The 22111-nt window shown below is 39.6% G+C and overlaps 2 protein-coding genes across 5 annotated transcripts in view; one reads left to right on the top strand and one right to left on the bottom strand.

The window, feature by feature from the left end:
* LOC109423301 (endoplasmic reticulum metallopeptidase 1) overlaps positions 1-22111 on the top strand; it is a 59568-nt gene that overhangs the window by 3771 nt on the left and 33686 nt on the right. Inside the window, exon 2 of one of the 2 annotated variants that reach the window (XM_062854208.1) lies at positions 5210-5231. The exons of the other annotated variant lie outside the window; for it this stretch is intronic. The gene's annotated coding sequence lies outside the window, so the exon portion shown is untranslated. The remainder of the gene's footprint in view (positions 1-5209; positions 5232-22111) is intronic. 2 annotated transcript variants of the gene reach the window in all.
* Positions 1-22111, bottom strand: part of LOC109423306 (uncharacterized) — a 764938-nt gene that overhangs the window by 733631 nt on the left and 9196 nt on the right. The gene's annotated exons all lie outside the window — the stretch shown is intronic.

Genomic DNA, 22111 nt, shown 5'->3' with positions numbered 1-22111 from the left:
TGTTCTCTAGACATTCTTTTGTTGCCCTATAAGTTTCGCAAACGAATATACCATAAATATTTTGAAAGTGACTGATAGAACTTCACTAAAATAAACCACCTATAACTGTTTTAGGAATGTTCCAGAAATTCGTACAACAAATCCTATAACACTTTATCTAGAAATTCCAACCCTCCACTAATATGCTCATTAGTTTTTGTTCCGCACAAGTAACTGCATAAACTCTACTTTTAGAATGCATACATCTGGGAATTCTCGGACATACACTGTGGGATCGGACAAACGCCAATTTTCATACAAAATGGCCAAATTTGAGATGCTGTAATCGGCGTTTGTCCGGTCAATTGGCTTCTTTAATGGTGTGGAGATTATTCGATATTCTGAATCTGCATGTCAAATTGAGCCGAAAGCCAAATTTTCGTGAATTTTGGCGCTCGGGAACCTATATAAAAATCAATTTGAAGTTTGTATGGGAGCGTTTTGTCGAATCACCCCTCGTCGCAGTTTGTACTGAGCGACAGTTGCTCAGCTGTCGAAAGGTGATTTCAAAAAATCTCTTTGAAATTGATTTTAGGTACCATAATAAAGTTCTAAAAATCTGAAAAATCATTGTGGCTCAGAAAAAGGAACTCTTTTGTATAAAATTAAAAAATCGAAACATTTTTCAAAATTTAAAACCCCAATTATGCACGACTATGTATTTCGAATTAAAAAGTGTTCAAATGTCACAGCGATGTAAACTGTAAATGCAAAACAGTTTGATATTGTGCTTATAGGGAATAGCGCCACTTGGGCGGTGGCTTCTATTTTCGTCTGTTTTCCGCTATAACTCAGACAAACTTGAACCAAATGACACAAATTTTGGAATGCGGTGAGATATGTATAATATCTACCCGTGTACAACATGTCAAGTCAATTGGTTCAAAATTGACTAAGTTATAGTGGAAAACAGACGAATATAGAAGCCACCGCCCAAGTGGCGCGATACCCTACTTGCACCTGTAGCAGCTCCTCTTGCAGCTGCTAGCTCCGGAAGGCAACGGACAACACTGAACACCCAGTGGACCAGTGGATGACTTTTCGTTCGAAAAGTTTCCTCCGGCTGGAGCGGGAATCGAACCCTCACTCCGTGGCACTCACAATACGCCTAAACGACTGACGCCGCTAACCGCACGGCCACGAAGCCCACAGTAATACGGTACGATTTCGGTAGTTTCGGTAATCGATTTGACTGAGGCTCAGTACACCAACTGTCAAAAACGGATGCGAAAGGTAAACAACCCATTACAATGTTGAAAATGCTTTGACATCCATGTGCACAACAGAACATGTGCTCGATGAACAAATTGAGATTTGAAATTATGAAAAGAAATCCACGTACTCCGGTGAGACTCGAACTCACGACTCCCAATTCGCTAGACGGGCGCTTCTATTCCTTCAAGCTACGGAGTCACTCGACTATCTCCGTCGCCAGCAGGCCTAGAACTGAACTCGATTCCACAATCGCACATGGTTATCTTCTTTTCACAATCCAAACCCCCTTCGGATGGGATTAGATGAACATCTAACACATTGTCTGTTGTGCACATGTATGTCAAAGCGGGAGAGGAAGTTATTTTTAATTGTCGAGAGCTTCGGGCACTGCCTTCCAATCACTTATTGGTATGGCAATTAGTGTGCAGTCGGACTCTCGACGGGTCGGTCCTCGGCCGACCGAATACGGTAAGGGTGACCGTAGCACCTTACAAATGTCAATTTCTTGATTTTGCTTTGGCTGACCAAGCCATGTGGGAAATTACACTGTTGAAAATGCTTTGACATCCATGTGCACAACAGAACATGTGCTCGATGAACAAATTGAGATTTGAAATTATGAAAAGAAATCCACGTACTCCGGTGAGACTCGAACTCACGACTCCCAATTCGCTAGACGGGCGCTTCTATTCCTTCAAGCTACGGAGTCACTCGACTATCTCCGTCGCCAGCAGGCCTAGAACTGAACTCGATTCCACAATCGCACATGGTTATCTTCTTTTCACAATCCAAACCCCCTTCGGATGGGATTAGATGAACATCTAACACATTGTCTGTTGTGCACATGTATGTCAAAGCGGGAGAGGAAGTTATTTTTAATTGTCGAGAGCTTCGGGCACTGCCTTCCAATCACTTATTGGTATGGACCGACCCGTCGAGAGTCCGACTGCACACTAATTGCCATACCAATAAGTGATTGGAAGGCAGTGCCCGAAGCTCTCGACAATTAAAAATAACTTCCTCTCCCGCTTTGACATACATGTGCACAACAGACAATGTGTTAGATGTTCATCTAATCCCATCCGAAGGGGGTTTGGATTGTGAAAAGAAGATAACCATGTGCGATTGTGGAATCGAGTTCAGTTCTAGGCCTGCTGGCGACGGAGATAGTCGAGTGACTCCGTAGCTTGAAGGAATAGAAGCGCCCGTCTAGCGAATTGGGAGTCGTGAGTTCGAGTCTCACCGGAGTACGTGGATTTCTTTTCATAATTTCAAATCTCAATTTGTTCATCGAGCACATGTTCTGTTGTGCACATGGATGTCAAAGCATTTTCAACAGTGTAATTTCCCACATGGCTTGGTCAGCCAAAGCAAAATCAAGAAATTGACATTTGTAAGGTGCTACGGTCACCCTTACCGTATTCGGTCGGCCGAGGACCGACCCGTCGAGAGTCCGACTGCACACTAATTGCCATACCAATAAGTGATTGGAAGGCAGTGCCCGAAGCTCTCGACAATTAAAAATAACTTCCTCTCCCGCTTTGACATACATGTGCACAACAGACAATGTGTTAGATGTTCATCTAATCCCATCCGAAGGGGGTTTGGATTGTGAAAAGAAGATAACCATGTGCGATTGTGGAATCGAGTTCAGTTCTAGGCCTGCTGGCGACGGAGATAGTCGAGTGACTCCGTAGCTTGAAGGAATAGAAGCGCCCGTCTAGCGAATTGGGAGTCGTGAGTTCGAGTCTCACCGGAGTACGTGGATTTCTTTTCATAATTTCAAATCTCAATTTGTTCATCGAGCACATGTTCTGTTGTGCACGTGGATGTCAAAGCATTTTCAACAGTGTAATTTCCCACATGGCTTGGTCAGCCAAAGCAAAATCAAGAAATTGACAACCCATTACAGCTGTTCCTATTTCGTCAAAAACTTACCGAACACGGTATTCAAAATTAAGTGTGTAAGATTCATCAGTTTTCTTCGTTACAGGAAATGTAACGAACAATTCAAACAATACAAGTTTTACCCAAATATTTGATTAAGTAAATTAATTCTAATCTAATGTTCAGGTTCGTTTGAAATATAAGCAACACGAATGAAGAACTCGGGCTTTTTTTTTGTCGCTCGACCACTTAGAACTAGGCAAACGAAATCAGTCAATGTACCAGAAATCACCCAGACAGTTACTGATTGACTAAACCTAAGATTAAAAATTAACAACTATTTACTCATACTCTTGAAGATGAGACAAAATCCCAGAGACGAAACATCGGGCACATAATAAACCTCGTATTTTCGCAATAAAGACTGCGTAACTGTTTGAACCTTGTAGTCTACTCCTCAGTCGATCTAATAAAAGATCCCCGTAGCAAGTTATTTTCAAAAAACACCACGTATTAAGGACAAACGTCTTGAAATCCCGCCTCAACAGTGCATCAGAACTTTAGACGCACAAATCTCAAGAAGCAAGCTTCAAACAACAGTGAATTTAATTATTCTGATCTTGCTCACTTGTAATAAGCTTAAAATAAGAAGCTCAGGTGCGCTGGTTATGTTTACAAATAGATTTCCCAAGTAACAATTTCAATGCTGATTGGTTTTCTTCGATTTTTATTAAAGTTTTATTACAGCAATAATTAAAACTCACAGTTTTATGAATGCTTTTATGAAAACCATTGATAAAATGTTTTATAGTATACTTGAAGATATCCATAAAGGCAGATTTTAAGAGTAAACAAAACTTTCCTATATGTAAACCTTCTGGCAATCATTATTACCACAATAAAACTGTTAAAACTCTCAACAGAAGGCGATCCGTTCGATTAGTAACGACATCTGTTGATGGAAAAGGAGAACTTCGACACTGCTAGGTTTATTGCGGTCATCATAAAAGTAAACTTGCTTTCGTTTTATTTTCGCTGATTGTGGTTGTCGCCATATTGAAGAATTAGCTAACGTGAATGGGAAATAGTTAATTTTGCTCAAATTAGCAATGAATTGATAGTTTGTCACCATTTCCATAACATGCTCACATAAATAAACTTTCTCTGCTGAGTTTTCTTGTGATTCGACATAGTTTTACTAAATTCACAAATTGATTTATTTCATTCCAAGATGATAATATTCACTATTTTCGAAGCGCATTAATTTTATGATTCTGCAACCCCAATATTCACGGTAAATTCGAATGCGCATAAGCCTACCAGCACAATAACTACTAAAATATTGCTTTGAAATAATCGCTTTCTATTTACGAATGATGTATCCTCCTGAACTTTACGTGCCATCGAAGAAGCTTCTCTGCATCTTGAGCTGTCATAGTTTTTGTTGAAAAAAAAAAACAACAACAATCGAGAATTTTTCAACTAGGTTTTAAAACGGGTCTATTGCTATTCTTAATGCGGTTTGCAAAACCTCTCCGAGAGTGGTCCACTTAGCCGGAAGATGCTCTTAAAGAGGTTATCAAGAGGTTTTGATGTATGATTTAGTTTTATTGCAAGTTTAATGAAATTGGTCATGAAGATCTCTTGTAGAGCCGAACAAAATTTAAAATGTTACTTGGGTTGTGCTCTCGAAATCGTGAGTAGGTGCCGAAGTCGGCCATTGTGGCGGCCATATTGGGATTCTAACAAGCCTGTCCTTAACAGGTCTGAAAACCTTGAATGTTTGCGGATGCCGCCAAGAGGGAGCCTTATTATCACTTCAAAAGTCGCGTCATGTGTTCAAACTAAACTAAATTTTTCTGAGCAAAATTAACAAAATTTCAGTATTCAAGAAGAAAGATAAAAAGTCGATGTGGGTTGCCTGAGTTGACAGATAGCTCCATTTTCCAACCCAACCATGTCTACACCTGGACTTTGTCTGGACTACAAGCAACTGTATGAAGAAAAGAATAATCAGCAAAATTTCCGATCCCCATCAAGTTAATCAACGGATTGTCGTCCATTCTAGGTTGCTACATAATACACACACGGTAAGTGGGATTGTGCTTTGTCTTCGTTAGGATAGCAGTTTTCGGAGCGTGGTTGAGGTCATCTCCCGCTCACTACAACGACGACGACAACAATGGTTCGCGTCCCCAAGGATGACTAAGTGAAATCCATTGTGCCCCATAGTTTCAGTCAACCCTGTAGGAAGACAAATGGATCTCTGTTTGGGCGGTTACATACGCATATGTCATTCACCTTTCCACAGCTGGGAAAAACTAAGACGGTTTGGTTTTTCACTTTTTTTAGGAGTAAGTACTAAATGGAGTACAGCAGTAATTTCATCCCGGATGGTGAAATTGCAGCACGAACTACTATTTGCCAAACGCATTCAGAATGAAGATTGAGAAGGAAGACATGTTAACTGGTTTATTTCTCCGAATCAATGAAAGAATGGATTGAAATAGAAAACGAACTCAGAAGTATGTATGTACTATCAAACTTGAAGGGTGGAAAAGTGCTAGTCTACTGAATGGAGAAAATCCATAGAATTGTTTACCACCGAGAAAATTCTTTAATTTTGTTCAAGGCAGTTTTAGACTACCCACTCTAGAGCGTACGTAACCAAGTATTAAATTGATCTTTTTTTTTTTTTTGAATCGAATAATTACAACATGAGTGGACTAACAATACTGTTACACATGTAAGCTCTCTCATTCGGAAAAACATTACATCCAAATTGCGGTAAATTTAAATCGGGATAATTCCCTTCCAAAAACCCATCCCTTTTGACTTGAGTGCACTCGACACAAAGCCTTTCGAAAATGCAATAATCCCGGTCCAACAGTTTTGGCCCCATGTTTGAAAAGCAAGCTTCCCGTATCGTAAATTATTGAGCCATTCAAGTGGAAGATAAAACCCCCGAACCCTTGTGCATGCATCGCATTTTTAAACGCCACCTTGCTGTTTCTGCTCATATCACCGTGCAAGCTCTTTTCTGATACTAGCAAGCCTGACCAGATGAAAATAATATAATGAGTGGAGGTTGTGTATGTGTTATTTTGTTACAATGAATTATTATTGAGCATGTTCGTTAGTTTAAATTAGTTAAATTCTTACAAACCTATCTCAAATTGAAACAAAGGAATATCAAGTAGTGACATAATTATAATGAGTTCATATAAAAACTTGTTCGACTAAACTTGCTTGAAAATAACAAAATTATAACAAGTTGTGTTATTCATTTCAGAATGAAATTCTTTTAAATTTTCAGACCTATTCTAACTCAGCCTGTCTTGGTGGTCTAGTGGCTACCGCTTCTGTTTCGTATGCAGAAGGTCCTGGGTTCAATCTCTGGCCCGTTCTTTTCCTCCTTCCTTTGTATCTTTCTATGTAATTTCTCCCTCCTCAACTCATGTTCGTTCATAGCCATGGCTATAACTAGAAACGAGTTAAAAAAATAGCCTTCCTTACAACTTTCACAGCACAGTGTCAATCTACCAGAAAACGCCTTATGCAACCAAGCGAACTGTGCCGCATCACCTTCAAAATAATAAATTCTACAATTCTATCATCTTACGCATGGCAGCCATGCATTAATGGGTGAACCCTCTGAAAAACCATGTCCAACCAACACTCCGAAAAAAATTTTAATGCAATTATATTAATTTGTATAATATTACAATAGTTATTTATGTAACGAGTTGCAAAAAGTTGATTTTTTCAGCACGAGTCGTACATTTATCCGACGAGGCTTGCCGAGTTGGATAAATACGAAGAGTGCTGAAAAAATCGAGTTTTGCAACGAGTCCCATACACAATTTTATGCAATGATTTTTTTTTTCAAAATGCAACTCATTTGAGTTGCATAATGTTCATAATGCAACTCAAATGAGTTGTATTATGAATATTATACAACTATTTTTCATTATGCAACTAATTTTAGTTGCATAATGAACCAGTTCGGAAAAATTGGCCATTATGATATCAAAATGAGTTAGATAAAATATAAATTATGTTACTGAATTGCATAAATGTTATTATCTAGTAATTGGAAGAACAATAATAGAATTTTATAATTTTGTTACAGATAATCACATAGAAGAATCCTTGTAACAATTATCTTACAACTACTTGTAGTCGTTATGCTGTTACAGTTTTGTTATGTGATTCGGGTCGGGAAGCATGCAACGTTGTAGGAACGGAAAAAAAGCCCCACAATGACGCCGCTCGCTCTCATCTTTTGATGATATTTTTCCACAGGTTTTAAAATGTAGGTCAATTACACCGGCGGTAAACACCGGAGCCGTGTAGAGTAGAACGCCGTGTGGGGCTGGGCTTTAGATGCACTAAAAACGGAACCACACCTACATGCTTACGTACATAGCTAGCAGCCGATGCGATGCGATGCGGTTGTGGAGGTATCAGGTGGATGCTTTAGCTAAATGTTTCCGTTGGAATGGAAAATCGGACATGGTTCAGTGTCTCCTAGACAAGAAGGATCGTCTATGCATGCGGTCTGAGCAATATACAAGCACATACAGGAAAAGGTATAGGAAACAGCATAAGGCTATAAGGCGACAGAAAACATTTTTCCCTGCAAAATCACTCTGAAAGAGTTAAGTACTTTTTATCGAGCAGTGCTGCATACCACATCGTTCATAAATTTCAAGGTATGCGATTCAAGTGGAACGAAATGAGATATGACAGATTATGTCGGATTATATTGCATCTTTTGCACCGTATTCGACCCCCTGCAAAAATTTTTTGTCCCACCACAATATGTTCCCACCAGTTTTAGCATACATTGGTTCGTTTCGCTGCTAGAATTTTTCAGCGTCGATTACACTTTTTGGGTGGTGCATGGAATAATCGGTTTGTTTACTTGCTACTTCCTTTGGTGTTTGACGTGTGAACAAATATTTCAAACGTTTGAACATTTACACGGTTATCTAAAGAGCAAAGCAAGATGCAATATGAGAGCATGACTTTGCATTAGAGCAACGAAGCAAAGGTTCGGCACCAACTTTGCAGGTTGGTTGATACTGGAGAACTATGCTAGCTTTGCTAAGATTTTTCAGTAGAAGAAGGCTAAGAGGTGCCACAATTACAAAGAAGATTTATATAAGTAATCAACGACGCTATTGAAAAATTCATTTGCACAGAAATGGCAGAACAAGGTATATGCTATTGAATATGAACATTTATGTACTGTAAGTACATAGGCTAATTCGCCAATTGTTGAACACTACCCAAATGTTGAACAGTTTCTGAAAATGTTATTATAAATCTAACTTGAGTAATATTCCATCAACGTAAACATATGATGTAGATGCGTATACATGTGTGTCATGATATTGCTCAAATAAAGTTATAAAATTATACTATTTTACGTTAAAAATATCGATTGAAAATTTTGTACCGCTGATGACACGAAAACTACAGAATCCTTAAGATTATTTTTTAGAAATTGTTGGTACGAAATAAGCTTTGCTGGCAAATCGACCACAAATATCAAAGTCACACTATAGTTACAAAAACTGGAAAGATGCCCTTAACAGTTTAACATTGTTTAAAATCACATTTTCATTGTAATTTTATTTGAAAAAAAAAAATATTTTTCTTATCACACTATCATTATGCATCTAGGATCCAATTGTTCAACACTGGCATAACCTACAATGTTAGCATTACTGCCAGATTTTGTTGACTTTACCTAATCGTGCATTTCATGGGGTTTCAAAGGCGTTCCAGGAATGTTCCCCGAGTATTACAAAGGGCTTCAGGAAGGTTTCAGGGGGTATCAATGAGTTTCAAGCGCGTTCCAGAGGTGTTCCAGAGGGATTCAGAATGTTAAGGGGGTCCCAGGAGTATTTCAGGAGCGATCCTCGGGTTTTTAAAGGATTTCGCTCAAAGGGCCGTTCCAGGGGGTTGAATGGGTCCCATGGGTTTCCAGGAGTGTTTCAGGGGCTTTCAAACGCGTTCTTTTCTTCAGTCGTTTTCGCTTCTAGTCAAATCTTTTCAAACATGTTTTGCATTTAGGTATGTTTACGATTTCAGTCTACTAGAGCTCTCTTCAAATGGGAAGCGATTCCTTGGAAACGTTTATAAATTACGTCTCGCTTGGGGGAGGTGAGGGGGTTCAGAAAAGTGTGACGACCCATATAAAAATTTCAGAGGTTTCATACAAAAAGTGTGATATAGGGAGACGGGGGGTTAAAATGGACAATATTTGCGTAGCGTAATATATGGACGCTCCCTCATTTGAATGAATTGCCACTCAAATGACTAACTGGGCACAAAACACGAAAAAACCGAACTTGTACCGACTTTTCGAACCCTCCCAAGTAACAATCAGCATGCCTTGAAGGTTTATTCATGTTTTATCCTGGTTTTATACGAGCATATGAAAAAGCTAGTTGTTCTATATTAGTTTTATGTGGTAGTTTTTTACTTTGCACCTTTGGCATTCCATAAAACTATCTGCTATAAACATCTTCAGTTAAAGACTAGCAAGTAGTCATGGATTGGTTTTATCACTTATTATATACACAGTTCGAAAAAAAACCTGTAAATTTATGACGGATCGAATGTAACAAAAGGACCCCGTCATATATGATGGAAATTTTTGTGCGATCCTAAAATTACGTTGCAGATATCTGTTAAAAAATGAAAATTTGAGATCCGAGCGAGAATTGAACTCAGATCCTTGGGGTGTGAGTAGCACGCCCGAGCTCTCTCGGCTATCTCAGCTTGTTGAAAAGCATTACAGTCAAAGTTAAACTGCTTCTATCATAATGCACGCATTCTCGACATGCTCCGGCTGCTGCAGAGAGTACTGAGAAAGACAACGAGGAAACCGCCAGCGCCACAGCTGCGAGCAGCCGTTCGTTTAGCTGATGACGAAGAGTGGCTGGCATGATTTATAGCAGATGCATGTAAATTTAAGGCGAATATACTTTAAAATCTGTAAACAAGCCGTCTGACCATCAGCGGGCTGCTCGGCTGACGTTAAATGTTGGTGATTTACATTTTTCTGCCGCAAGTTTCAGTTGATCTTCAATTTACATGCTGTTTAACTTTCATATTTTTTTTTTTGCTGTGTACCATTTCAATAAAACTAACCTATACCTATAACCTAAACCTATTTTTTTTTACCTCTATAAAAGTACCTAGTATGTAGCTTATTAGGTACCTACGTATTCCTATCATGTGTACTGCGCTTAGGTATGAATTTAAATAAACATGACTGACCGTTTCCCTGATCCTTGTTAAGAAGTGATGCCGCCCTTTCTTTGTGGATTTCTTAACTTTCCGCTACGTCAAGCTTCCAAGATGAAGATACATTTCGCAGGATACTAATGTTATCCTTTGTCAACAGGTGTTCATCTTGGAAAACATGTTCTGCCACTTTCGATTTAAATTCATTCGCTAAACCCTTTTCTAACACTTCAAACTCCCTCCACATGACCTCCTTTAAATCTCCTAGTAACTCACCTTCTTAAACTTTATTGCAATCTTGTACTCCATTTAGGCAGTCCCGACTCGTTACCTAAATGAAGGTTTTGGTGTAAAGGCAAACAAAAGGAAATGGAATATATTTTTTAAACGGCTAGGCTCAATGGATATAACGATAGTACAGTTAAGGCTATTATCGATAAGAAAAAGAGGGATTTATTTAGAAAAAGCATGACAACTCTTGCTACTGAACAAGAAGAGTTAAAAAGGGTTGCGGATGATAATATTACGAAACCATTAAAATCAAAATTCTGAAACTTGGGTATAGATTTAGTTTTCAGTAGCAGGAACTGTCAACTTAAGTCATTATTAGGATCAACAAAAGATAAAATAAGTGATTTAAACAAAGTGGGAGTTTATAAGATTACATGTCCACATTGCAATAAAATCTACATAGGGCAAACAAAAAGAACGCTTGAAATTCGATTCAAAGAATATATTGCAGAGGTTAAAAAAGGAATACGTAGGTACCTAAATAATAAGTACCTAGTATGTAGGTACTTTTATAGAGGTAGGAAAAATAGGTTTAGGTAGATTTATAGGTATAGGAAGTTTTTTAGGTAACAATAGTAGCGGTAGTATTTTTGTGTATAAGCGGGGTGAATGCGACAGTGACAAGCAGGACGCGGAGGCTGAAACATGCCGCATTTCGTCGTTCCCGCGTTTTTGCGTTTTTCTTTGTGTTTTTAGTTCGTACTTGAGTGGAACGCTGATGGAAGAGTGAACGGTGGTCGGTCGTCAGTGACAAGCAGGGCGTGGAGGCTGAAACACGCCGCATTTCGTCTTTACCGCGTTTTCGTATTTCAAGACCAACAATTGAAAAGGCCACATCAACATTGCGTAAACAAACACGTTTCTGTCGACTTAGGGCCTTCTGTGATCCACCCACGCATCTCACCACCATTAACAGAAAGCTTGATGTTTGCGCTTTCTATTAGTGGTGGTGAGGTGTGTGGGTGGAGTTCAAAAGGCCTCAAGTCGGCAGAAACATGTTTGTTTACAAAATGTTGATGCGGCCTTTTCAATTGTTGGTCTGGATTTTTCTTTGTGTTTTCGTTCGTACTTGGGTGGAACGCTGATGGAAGAGTGAACGGTCGTCGGTCGTCAGTGACAAGCAGGGCGTGGAAACTGAAACACGCCGCATTTCGTCTTTACCGCGTTTTTGCATTTTTCTTGTAATGTCGTTCGTACTTGAGTGGAACGCTGATGGAAGAGTGAACGGTCGTCGGTCGTCAGTGACAAGCAGGGCGCGGAGGCTGAAACATGCCGCATTTCGTCGTTCCCGCGTTTTTGCGTTTTTCTTTGTGTTTTCGTTCGTACTTGGGTGGAACGCTGATGGAAGAGTGAACGGTCGACGGTCGTCAGTGACAAGCAGGGCGCGGAGGCTGAAACTTGCCGCATTTCGTCGTTCCCGCGTTTTCGTATTTTTCTTTGTGTTTTTTGTTCGCACTTTGTGTAAACGATCGACATTGCCCGCATCGTGGTGCTCGTGTTCGTCGTTATTCCGAGTTCGGAAATGCTAGTATCCAAGAGATTGTTTTTCAGTGCGTCGGGTATTCTCGCTTATGTATTTTTTTCGGATTCTTCGATGGACGATCGGAGAATCAACGAGCGGTGTGAACGAGTGCACATTTAATATGGTTGGACCGTTTGCATGCTGAGACCAAAGCCAAACATAGAAAACCAGCTGGTCAGGATTACCCGGTGAGTTCGTTCCTTATTACTTTTTATATTTGAACATGACATGTATGGGGATTTCGGAGGGGTAGCCTAAGGAAGTTAAATGAACTGGTTTCCGGGCAAATGTTCGTGGGGTGGCCAGACTTTGTCACGAGATAACAATTATCATGTTGTTTTCCGAAGGTCTCCAGTGAATTTAGCTTACCCTGCTACAACAAACCATCAGGTAGATCATTCCGTTCCGGTATGACTCTGCAGCCATAGGTAATCCTTGCGCTGATGGTGGGTACACAATCATCATCATCATCATCATCATCATAAGCGGGGTGAATGCGATGACTTCTTCAGTGGATAACTGACACTGAGGAAGATTACAAAAGGTAGGGCGGAATTAAAAGGTACGAAACTGAATACACTCATTCGAAAAAAAAACTTTTCTAAATCTTAATCCGCTTTTTTAACCTCTGCAATATGTTCTTTGAATCGAATTTCAAGCGTTCTCCCGCTTTGTTTAAATCACTCTTTTGTTGATCCTAATAATGACTTAAGTTGACAGTTCCTGCTACTGAAAACTAAATCTATATCCAAGTTTCAGAATTTTTGATATTAATGCTTTCGTGATATTATCATCGAAGTTCACCGCAACCCTTTTTAACTCATCTTGTTCAGATCCTTTTCTTATCGACAATAGCCTTAACTGTACTATTGTTATATCCATTGAGCCTAGCCGTTTCAAAAATAAAGTCCGTTTCCTTTTGTTTGCCTATATCACTTATGTACATGGATGTCAAAGCATTTTCAACAGTTCTACATGACATGGTCATCCCAAAAAAATGACATCATCATCATGTTAAGAGTCATGACGGAAACTTCATTTTTACTTTGAAATTAAAACGTTCACCACGCTAACTGATAGTGGAGAATTGACATTCGAACAAGTCATAACTATCGCACCAGCATCAAAAACCGTTAGTTTCGTCGATAAAACATATGGCGACAGCATAAATGTCTTCATTTGAGACAAAGCCGGGATTTCGCAAATACGGCCCAACGAGTCGACTAAAAAAGGTGGGATCAACATGGTTCATATATTGAGTTACCGGTCGATGTAGCGCACGGGTTCCTCATGGTGGTCCGCGGCCCCCTGGGGGGCCGTGAAGCCAGTCTTGGGGGGCCGCGATGTTACCAAAAAAATATGTACTATTTTGTGCAAATTATACAAATTTTCAATTTTGTATACCGCGGCCCTTAAAAGCCACAATTTGAGGAACAAATTTTCAGTATACAACGCCTTCAAAAGAAAAAAAAATTTCGGCTGCGCCGCTATTTTTCAACTACGACTCAAATTGAATGAACATGACATCATTGTTTACGATATGTAAGTGTCGAATAAAAAAAAAACCTATCATTGATCGTCGAAAATCCTTCCCACAGTAAATTTCTGGCTACGTCACAGTACCCAAAAAACTCGGTTTCGTTAATTTTACTCATATTTTTTTCTAAAAATTTTCATTGGGCCCCAGATGTTTTGACAATACTTAAAGGGGGTCGCCACCTCAAAAAGGTTGGGAACCCCTGATGTAGCGGCTGGTTTGTGCCGGTGATTCCATAAACAACGTCCCTGCAATTCGACACAGTCAACTCGAAACCAAGTACTCCACATACCAAAAGATCTTCAAGGATGGTTCACGGCTCAATGATAAAGTAGGTTGGTATAGTAGTCTAAAGTGCTTCCCTCAGTGTTTCTGGTCGATTAGGTATCTAATCAGTGTTCTGTCTTTTCTGTTGAGGATACAGCCATATTTTAGCACTAAGAAGCATGAACGACCCAACGTGTCCTACAATCATACTCTCGGACTCCTTGCACTGTCAGACGCTTGGATACAAGCAATTGAAACCAACCCCTCCTAATACAATATGAGCCATTTTACGAGACATTTCGGATCAGCTGATCGCTCATTTCATGAATGAAAATTTGACATGAGGTTGCGCCCAAGCCCGTGAGTGTTAATATCAATATCAACACTGTTGTCGTTTCGTAAAATAGACTGTACTGCTGGGTTTCAGAACTGTGGAGTGAAAGGCAAGGAAGAAGTGGGTCGTTTGGCTAACCCTGGCTAACCCTGGCTAACCTAGGGAGACATTCAAGAAAGTGAGAAATCGATATTGCAGGCTCTGATATTAAAAGGTGTATTCAAAGAATATCAGGGCACTGCAAGCCGCGGTTGCTAAGATATTTTTTCTAAGTCTTTGACGTTTCGTGGCCTTGTTGTTTACGATCTGTATTTAAAAAAGAATCATCAGCTTTCGGGCTTAGAACAATTTCGCCAGCCATGGATGGTTTGATTTAATTCAAAATATGGGGTTCACAAACGTGGGAAAGTGTGTTTATTTGACTTGATGACGGGATGGCACCCCTCCAGGAGCTCTTTTTGTGATTCCATAGGAATCCCAGGAATCTTTCGCGATTTCTCCCCAAATTTGTTCCAGGACTCCACCAGGAGTTTCTTGAGGGACTTCTTGATGAGATTCTTCCGGGGGTTTACTTAGGATTCCTTCCGAAGTTCCCTCTGGAGTTCTTCCAGAAGCTTCTTTTGAGGTTTCGGCTGAGAATCTTTTAAGAGCTCTTACTAGGATTCTTCTAGAAAGTACTAACAGGATTCTTCCTGAGATTATTTCCTGGTTTGCATGAGGAGTACCTTCTGAGATTTAAAGTGTTCCTGGATTTTTTGAAAATTATTTCCGAGATCCTCCTATGATTAGTCCTTCCAAGGCTCGTTCAGCATTTTTTCTGAGATTCTTCCAGGAATTATTTTCGCGGTTTCTCTACATTTTTCTTTTCTAGGATCCCTCTAGGTTTCCTTCTGTGATTCCTCAGGCGACTATATCTGAGATTCTTTTTGGGTACCCTCTTAGGTCCTTCCAGGAGCTTCTTATGAGATTCCTTCTGGGACTTCATTGGATTTCTTCCGAGATTTCCGAGTTCCGAGTTCCTCCAGAAATTCCATCCGAAATTTTGCTAATAGCTTCTGAAGAAAATCAGAATGCTGGAGTATTTTCTCAAGGAAATCCTGTATGAACTTCACAAGGAATTCTATAAACAAAAACTGCAGGAGAAATTACTCCCTTATAAACTCCTAAAGGATTTCTACTAGAAACATCTGAAAGAATTTCGAATTGAACTTCCAGAGAAATTCCAGAAGGATCTGCAGGAATTCCAAACGAAACTCTTGGAGGAAACCAGAAAAGAGTTTCTAGATGAATCCTGGAAAGAGTTCCTGAAGAAATCATGGAAGCAGTTTCTGAAAGAATTTCAGCAGAACTTCCCAGAATAAGTGCCAAGTGGAATTTCAGAGAGAGTTTCAAAAAGAATCCCGGTAGAAGTTTCTGAAGAAATCCACGAAGGAGTTCCTAAAAAAAATCCAGATACAATTACTGACAGAAGTCCAGAAAAAAAAATCCCGGAGGAATCCGGAAGGAGCTCCCGAAAGAATCCTGGAAGTAATTCCTGGAGGAATCCCTGAAGAAGTTCCCGGTGGAATTAAAGAAACGATCACATGCAATGCTTTCAGTGAGCTTTTAACTCTTTGAAGGAAACACGACACTTGACAATGGACTGTCATGCAACACCCAGTGGCACAGCCGAAAACTTTTCCTGACAACTGCAGCGGGAATCGAACCCACGCTACTTAGCACAATGCGACTAAATGCTGGGTGACACTAGCCGCACGACCACGAAGCCACACGAGGAATCCCGGAAGAAATTCTTGAAGCAATTCCAGAAGTAGTTCCTGATAGAATCCCGGAAGGAGCTCTAGGAAAACATCCGAAGAAGTTTTTGGTAAACCCTGAAAGAAATCTTTGTAGGATTCCTGGAAGGATGTCATAAAGAATTCCTGATGAATACCTAGGAGGAACTTATGAAGGAATCCCTGTCAGATTTTTGGAAAGAAGTTTCTGAAGGAATCTCGGAACAAATTCCTGAAGCAATCCCCGAGAGAACTCCTGGAGAAATCCCGACACAAATCCCGGGTAAAGTAGCTAGAATTTCCAGGAATACCTAGGAACTCCTGAAGTAATCTCAGAAGGTATTATTTTAAAATTAAAGCTTTCATCGGATTTAGGCAAATTCGGGCCAGCTATGTTTAACAGATATGCGAAGCAATTTATAACGAAAAGTGGACAGCACCTTTTTGGAGTTCCGGATGAAAATAAATCGGCGCGTGCCACATAACTGTTTTTTTTTTCTAAATTAAAACAATCAATTATATAATCGAGAGAGCAAAATCGAATCACCGTCGTCGGTAAGCGCCATCGAAAGCCAATCCGAGATCAAGAACTAATCTCCAATGAAGCACCATCGATTACGGTTCTCGTTAATTGAATTTATCGCTCAAAATGGAACCATTGTTGTTGTCGACTCCGCGTGCTGGGGCTGTCAACACAACAACGATCCCCCGCATCCACCTGCGCGCTGCTGTTGGTGTAGCAGATAGGTGGTAGGCTGGTATAGTGAGTGGGAGTTCGGGAGCACAAGCGTGGACCAGCCCCCAGGTGTGGAAAAGGTAAGCGAGCTGCTGTGAGAGACCAAACGCGCAGTCAGGCGATTGTTTATTTACTCGGTAGCCATTATTGTGCGCCCGTGTTTGATGTCGAAAGTAATTTCGTTCGAAATTGATTCCATTAGACATGAGTTGACGCGCGGCGCGCTACCTTCATGTCGAGTTGCTTCCAGGAGGAGCCACCAGCAGCTGGCAGAGCAATCAGAGCGCAGTTTTTCCGACAATAGTTGGAATATTGCAAATTTCGCAATTGTTGATTGATATAAAATCAAATTTTGAAAATAATTCTGAAATTGCTTCTTTGGTATAGTATTATTGAGTTACATACAATTTTCAATACCGACGTAGAACAGAGTCGACGAAACGATTCTTTCGACGAGCTGTGCAGAGCGGTTTTGGAAGAGAAGCAGCAAAGTCCGACCTAGTGGTGAATACCTCAGCTCAAAAACAATGAACATACTAGTAAGGCGGAACCAAACACGACCGGATCCGACTGGGCAGTAATGTTACGATAGACGGGGATATTTTCGAGGTGGTGGAAGAAGTTGTCTACTTCGGATCCTTACTGACGTCAGACAAAAATGTGAGTCGTGAAATCCGAAGGCGCATCATCATTTGAAGTGGGGCCTACTACGGACTTCGGAAGAAGATGCGGTCTAAAAAGATACACCCACGCACCAAATGCACCATGTACAAAACCCTAATAAAACCGGTGGACACGAGGCATGGGCTATGCTTGAGGAAGGCCTGCAAGCACTCGGAGTTTTTGAGCGACGCGTGCTAAGGACGATCTTCGGGGGTGTGCAGGAGAACGATGTGTGGCGGAGAAGGATGAACCACGAGCTTGCTGCACTCTACAGCGAACCCAGCATTCAAAAAGTGGCCAAAGCCGGAAGGATACAGTGGGCAGGGAATGTTGCAAGAATGCTGTATAACAACCCTGCATAACTGGTGTTCGCTACTGATCCGGTTGGCACAAGAAAATGTAGAGCGCAGAGAGCACGAAGGGTGGACCAGGTGGAGCATGACCTGGCGAGTATTGGGAGTGACCGAGGATGGAGAGTGGCAGTCACAATCCGAGTAATGTAGCGTACTATTGTTAATGTTGTGTTATCCTAATTGTGTTGTTGTGCGAAAAAAGGAAATGTTGATGTAAATGTATTGTATGCATATTGAATCAACCGCCAAAACCATTGGAATAGACATCGAGATGTCCATACGACTAAGTCTACATTTTCACACGTACAGGGGATAGACAAAATGATCGGGACAGGCAAAATTTTCACTTTTCAAAAAATGTTCAACGAGTTGTAACTTTTCGAAAAGTACATCAAATAGTCTCAAATTTTTACTGTAAGTTCTTCAACTAGTTGTGTATCTGTGGACAAAATTTGGAAAAGATCGGACAATTCTTCACGAAGTTATAAAGATTTTTGGAAAAGGTAAAATTATCCGATAGCCAACTTTGAGCTGTTATATGTCCGGATTCAATGAACCGAATGCAATGAAATTTTGACCATTTAAGACTTATATAATGAGCTATGAAAAACCATTGACTTAACTTAATATTCTTAACACGGAAGAAAATTATAACGATTAGATTATTTTTCTAATAAAACACCAAATTATCCAAAACATCAACATCGTTTCAAAATTCAAGATGCAAATTATAGTTCATTTAGTTTCCCTCTAATTGACTCATATATAAATGCGTTTTGAAGGAAAGTAACAACATAGCCGCCAATAAGTTGAAAAAGTTATGGGATGCATATTAAAAATAGACCAATTTACTAAAAAATCGTGAAAAAAATAAAATCGTTATAACTTTTTCGCTTGTTGAAAATTTCAAGTTATGTCAAATGTTTTCCAGAGTTCATTATATAAGTCATGAATTGTCAAAATTTCATTGCAATCGGTTAATTGAATCCGGAGATATAACAGCTCAAAGTTGTCTATCGGAAAATTTGGTCTTTTTCAAAAATCTTTATAACTTCGTGAAAAATTGTCCGATCTTTTCCAAATTTTGTTCACTGATACACAACTAGTTGAAGAACTTACAGTAAAAAATTGAGAATATTTGATGCACTTTTCGAAAAGTTACAGCTAGTTGAACATTTTTTTGGAAAGTGATAATTTTGCCTGTCCCGGTCATTTTGTCTATCCCCTGTACGATCTCGTAGGTGCACGATAACAATTTAATTGGACTAAGAATCATAATCAGTAGGTGGTTCCGGTGATAGTTATTTGAAATCAATTGGATGAGGAGTACCTGAATTAGCAGCAGACGAAACTATCATAAATTATGAAATATAATTAAAATTTCAGAAACAGAATCTATACGGAAGTGCCACCCTACATATATCTAGATCGAAATTAAAATGCAGAGCATCACTGGTGCAACCTCATCCCGGTTGCTCTCCAAGTAAGCTTGTACACAATATGTGCCTGTACGTGTACACTATCAAGCCCAGACAAGCGCTTAAACCCGCTTCTCTTACTTTGAGATTCCCTTTCAGAGCTGTTGGTTCACCTGCTGCACCAGGCTCTGCTCTGATGGTGATGGGGTAATCACAACAACAACATGGAAGTAGTATGTACATAGAACATAAGCTGACCTTGTGTGCCAAACTATCCGTGAAAGGAGAAGTGCTGTGCTATTTAAGCTCCGTCAAAGTAAATCCGTCGTCGTTTACTTTTCCTGACTGTGATGACGATGATTGCTTTCTTTTGAGCTTCTGTTTTTAGGTTGCAGCTTTTTTGCTTGGGTTATTACGGAGCCAGGCAGTAAGTTAAAGCGCAATGAAATCTATTTTCCCCGTGTAGTTTTAAAGAGTAGAGGCAGAATATGGGTCATGGGGTGCAACTTTTAATTCCTCTTGCATTTCAGTTTCTGAAAATGTGGAAAACGTGTCTTGATGTGCTCTATGATCATCTATGTGTTCTACCAGATATTATGTACTGCAGATTCCCCTAGATAATTATTGAGACTTTTTCACTGAGACTAGCTTTTTTAATTAGAATAGAAAGTTTTGTATCAATAGTTTTTTGATTGCTTATCAATCAAGGTGTCTACCTCTAGCGTGTGCAGCTTTTTCTTTTTTCTCACTCACTCTCGTAAACAAACACGCGAAAGAAACAGATAATAGAGGGGGCACTTTGCCCCCTCTTTTATCTCGCTCTTTCTTGCGTTCAACAAAATGAACGAGCGAGATAAAAGAAAAGGCTGCGCACGCAAGTAGTACTATTTTACGAAAATGGAAGTTCCTGTTCCCTGAAGCAGTCCCAAAAAAGGAGCTTTCTAGGCGAAACTTCTGAAATAATTTCATTTATAACCAACATTATGGTAGAAATCCTGAAAAGAAATCTGACCTAAGTCCCAAAACACCGAAAAAAAGCTTTTTGAGAAATTCATGGATTACTTGCTACAGAAACTTATTTTGTTGAATATTCACAGTAATACGAGGAGCAATATTAGCACTAATTACTAGTGCAATTTATTGATTACATCATCAATAAATTGTATTCCTAAGGAAAATATTTATGAAAAAGGAAACATTTCCTGAATACATCTGGCAACTTTTCTAAACATTAAGGCAAAAGATATGCAAAAAAGTATCAATTCATCAGAAATCTATGATAAGTGTTTCTAGCCACACCACATCCTTGGAAATTCAGTGAAGATATCAGCAAGAATTTCCTCAGTCTTAAGAATCCAAGAGCTTCAACGATTTCTTCACTTATTCTGCAAAAAAAAATCATCCAAAAATTCTACCAAGAAACCCTTCAATAACTGTGCTTGCAGAGCAGGGTCAAGATAGTAATGACTTCAAGAGTTTAACAGAATATGATCTTCTAAGTTTTGACATATTGAGCTCCTAGTGCGATACTATTTATCTAGCACTCCACGCTATTGACTACACAGATCGAAAAAAGAGTGTAAAATTCTGTGACATATGATGCACATGATTGGAGCGTGGGATATCTTAGAAGTTTACATGACATTTTGTGTAAAGTTCATGAAATATCATGTAAACTTCCATTATATGTCATGTAATTCAGCATGACTCTGAGACTTTACATGACATATAACACAAATTTACATCCCAAGTAACAATCTCAATTCTATTTGGTTTTATTTGTTTTTATGATAGTTTTATCGGAACATTGCATATTCTAGTTGATCTTATCGGAGTTTTAACTGAGCAAAACAATTCTTCGTCAATATGTGGTTTTAAAAACACCTCCAAGAATACTTGAGGTTCAGTTCATAAAACCATAAACACAACAAGAACTGTTGAACTTATTTTCAGTTTTATAAGGTTTTTGTAGTTATCTTCAATCATCCGTTCTTGATCAAGAGCAACTGTTCTCGCATAAGAACAGTTTGGTACATGAAAAATACAAGAAAAAACTCAAGCATCAGATTTTGATTCTCATCGTTCCATTATTGCTGCCTATCAAGAACACCTACCCGGAAACCCAACCACGACGCGGTGCAGTGCCAAGTTCCTCCGGTTGCAGCATCCGAAATGAGGTGGGTATGGTAATCCAGGACGCCGATTCCCGTGCAATCGGGGTTCCAATCATCGATCTTCAAAATCAACAACTACTTACCTGTTGGAAGTGCTGACCGGAGGAATGATGCACTGCACCGCATCAAGGCCGGTTATCGGAAAAGGTCTGCCTGGTTGGCAACGGTACCGGGCTGATAATTAAATTCATCGGACGAGATTCACAAAATCCACCGCGGTGCGATAATTTATTGTTTGTTTACAATTTGGCGTACATGATTTATGACGTTCTCGGCGGAGTTTGCATAAACCTACATCAAGAACGTTATAAACCTGAGTACTCTTGAGTAATACTTCATACCCTTTCATAAGATGAAATAAATTTAAGACGTTCTTGATGGAGGCCAACCAGGCTGCATTGAGAACGTTATAAATCCTAGTATTCTTGAGTTATGCTTTTAGCTCTGGCATGAGTTGAAAGAAATTTGAGACGATCTTATGGTGATGTTGATTAAAACCATCGATGATGGACCGACCACCGGCCTAGATTTCAATGGCGCCATGTTGAGAAAACTCTTGAGCAATGTTCGCATGACCAGGAATAATATTTTTAAATATTTTATCAGCGCGTTAAAATGGTAGCGCGTTGCAATTTTT

Source organism: Aedes albopictus, chromosome 2, assembly GCF_035046485.1.
Source record: "Aedes albopictus strain Foshan chromosome 2, AalbF5, whole genome shotgun sequence".
In the NCBI taxonomy this organism is placed as follows: Eukaryota; Metazoa; Arthropoda; class Insecta; order Diptera; family Culicidae; genus Aedes; species Aedes albopictus.
The sequence above is the reverse complement of the archived record's forward strand: the minus strand, read 5'-3'. Positions and strand labels throughout refer to the sequence as shown.